The 3,463-nt window shown below is 38.0% G+C and overlaps 1 pseudogene; it reads right to left on the bottom strand.

Annotated features, from left to right (window-relative positions):
- Positions 1 to 3,022: 3,022 nt before the first annotated feature.
- Positions 3,023 to 3,229, bottom strand: LOC144256274 (small integral membrane protein 10-like protein 1; annotated as a pseudogene).
- Positions 3,230 to 3,463: the final 234 nt, after the last annotated feature.

Here is a 3,463-nt window from a genome sequence, read left to right as displayed (position 1 = left end):
GATTCTAACTACATCATACTCTGTAAAATACCATACTGAGGACAGTGAAAAGATCAGTGGTTCTCAGAGTGAAGGAGGCTGGGGAGGGATGGACAGCAGGCATAGAGAAACTTCAGGAGAGAGAATTAATTCTGTATGATGCTATGGTGATGATACATGCCATTATGTTTGCTAAAACCCACAGAGTGTACACCATGAAGACTGAACTCTATGAAAACTATGGATAGTAGTTAATTGCAGTGTATCAGTATTGGTTCATGATCTGGGCAAATTTACTGCCCTGTCATAAGGGTCAATTACAAGGTATAAGGTGTAGGGGAAGCAGGTCCAGGTTAACTCTGGGCTTTCTTTCTGTATTTAAGTAAATTTAAAACTGCTGTACAACATAAAGCTAATTGACTAGAACATACCAAATTGTATTGTCAAATTATGTGGCAAGGATATGACAACATCCAAAATAGCAAACATTTACATTAAAAAAAATCATACAATACTTCAAATAAAAAACCTGGTGGATAGATTAAATGGTACATTAGACCCATATGCAACGAGAATTAGTAAATTGGAATATGGAGTTAAAGAAATCAATCAATGTATAGCACAAAAGCAGAAAGATAGAGAAGTGAAGGTGTCATTGATGGAGTGGTGGGGAAGATAATCCTTATTTGGAAACAGTATTCTGGGTGAAGTGGGACTATACCAAGCAATGATAGATAGAATTATTTCAGACCTGCTGAAAAGCAAAATCTGGGCACTCAGGAGGCCCAATACAACTGTAGAAGAGTAAATAGAAATCTGCTTCTGGACCCACCAACAGAGGTACAGCATTGAATCCAATCAGGTATCCTTAAAGCACTGAGAAAAAATAAATAGCTGTCTAAAATTTTCTAACCAATGAAACTACTGTTCTATAAAGGGGATAAAATAGAGATACTCTTAACAAAATATAAACATAAGAAGGCTTACTACCCACAAAAGCTCAGGATATTTTTCTTTTTTTGAGGAGGGTTGAACTCAAGGGCACTTGGCCACTTAACCACATCCTCAGCCCTATTTTGTATTTTATTTAGAGACAGGGTCTCACTGAGTTGCTTAGTGCCTCAATTTTGCTGAGGCTGGCTTTGAACTTGCAATCCTCCTGTCTCAGCCTCCAGAACTGTGGGGATTACAGTACCACAGAGACTGACTCAGGACATTCTTAATGAAGGCCAGATGCATGTCTGGAAAAACAGGAGGGAGTCCAAGGCCACAGAATAACAGGGACACATGTCATGTATTATGGTGATATAAAGTGATAAATTTCTAAATTAGGTATTTATAACAATTAATAAAAATAGAACTGAATTAAGTAAGAGCAAATAAGTTCCAAGATTCTACGTATTATACAAAGAGAGATAAAGTAATATGACTTTCAGTTTCACAGTTTTGAATATGCATTTTAAACTATCTAGTATTATTCCTAAAAGAAATAAAGTATATAACTTCAAATTACTAAAAAGGAAGATCAAGAAAGCAACAATGGAAATTGTGTCAAAAGAAACAAAAAATAAAAAAGTAAAAATGTACAAAGTTAGATGTAAATTTCAACATTTTCAACATTTCAACATTTCAACATTTTAGTTCTGTCATATAGAGAACTAAATGGTTCTCAAATAGAAATGGCATGAATATTCAAAAAAAAATTCTATAAAAGACTCTTTTAAATAACTCTAATGAATAACTAGCAATAAATTCAGTGAAATTCAAAATTTTTGGAGAAAATAACAAAGTTTTATTGGAAGATACTATCAAAGAGCAAAATAAATGAAGAAACATTTTGCTGATACACAACGGCTTTTTTAAAAATGCAGTTGCAATATTTTTTGTAACTATTCATTTTTCCTTGTATTTATTAGTTTTGTTTTCTGGATTTTGAAAAGGCTGCAGACTAATAATTTATCTCCAGACTGTTTGAAAGTCTACATTCAAGTACACCAGTTACTCTTATCAGTTTTTCTTTTAGAGGAGTCCTGCCTATAGTCTTCATCTTCAGGATTTCCTGTTGACTTCATGCTGTTCTCACCTCCCCCTTTAATAGTTATGTTTCTAGTTTACAAACCATGGCTACCTTGTAAGTAACAAAATATCTTCTTTTCCTTTCACATCAGACTGTGTCTCTTAACTCTCCCCCTTATTCGAACACCATAACCATTCCAATTATGCTTTCCTCCCTCCTATAACATTCCCACTTGTATTTTTACATAAAGAGTAATGACTTTCACATTCTATTCTCTAACAGTAATTAAGTATTTCCTTAAAAGGTGAAAAAACACACACAGAAATTGCATTATGATGGTAAAATATTATTCAATGATTAGCCAACTTTTATGCTGTTTGGATTTCCTTTTTGCAATGGTCGTGATGCCAATGCTGCTCACAGGGACGTCAAAGCAGAATGCATATTCTCACCCTTCCACCATTTGTTCAAAATCGTGCAGCATTTCATATTTAGTGTTTGGAGGATGTTTTTTCTAAACAGTTTTGCTTTGTCCTTCACGTTGGATGAAAAAAAATATGCCTTCCACTTCATATTCTTAATATTATCGGCTTTTTCTTCAGCATGTTGCTAATAATCCACACCGGTATTGCCTAAGTTTACTGATCTCTTAGTTTTCACTCAGGCCAAGAATTTTTGCACACTCATTTTTTTTTCCTGAATAATTCAGTCTTCCTTTTTAATAACATTCTGTGCCCTTGTATTATATCCTGGAATTCGATCAGAGTTTAACAATACAACGTTTCTGATTTTCTTCGGTTTTAGCCGAAGGTCTCAGTTCCCAGAATCCGCTATAGCCTCTTTTTCGTCCCAGCAGGGGTCCTGCCATGGTCTAGGGATTGCAGGAGCACAGAGGGCAGGCGTCCAGTGCATCCAGGCCCCCTCCAAGATGTCCAAGCCCCTTGCTTGCCTGTTAACCAAGTCCCTGGGAAGCCTGGGAGTCAGTGATCATGCTGGCCACCCAAGGCAGGCGGTTTAGTCACTTTTCTAAATGTGTACGTGCAAACGGATGTTGAGGATCACCGAGCCTGCCATGTAGAACTATGGGAAATTCATCTGTAGCTGCCAGGCCAGCTCAAAGAAGGTGAGCAGGGTGCAAGAGAGCCCCTTGCAAAAGACTCCATAGGAGGTAGTGGCTGCTGCTGGGTTTGGGGCCTTGACAGCCAGGGACAGCGGAGCCGCCACAGGAGGCATCACTGGAGCCATAGACCCAATGCCCAGCACCTGGAACGGAGGTTCCTCCTAGGCTCTGCCGGCCCCAGAGCAATGACCAGGACCAAAGGTCCCAGATAGCAAAGAGGCCATGAGGCTCACAGGCGCCTCCCACTGTTTTGAGCATCTTAACAGATCCTCTGAAATATAAGAAAACTCTAGCATCAAACAAACAAAATCCATGGGATCACCAGAGGTTAATGTATTGATGGACCT

The sequence above is a fragment of the Urocitellus parryii genome, chromosome 7 (assembly GCF_045843805.1).
Source record: "Urocitellus parryii isolate mUroPar1 chromosome 7, mUroPar1.hap1, whole genome shotgun sequence".
In the NCBI taxonomy this organism is placed as follows: domain Eukaryota; kingdom Metazoa; phylum Chordata; class Mammalia; order Rodentia; family Sciuridae; genus Urocitellus; species Urocitellus parryii.
Note: the sequence above shows the minus strand (reverse complement) of the source record. Positions and strands in the feature narration are given on the sequence as shown.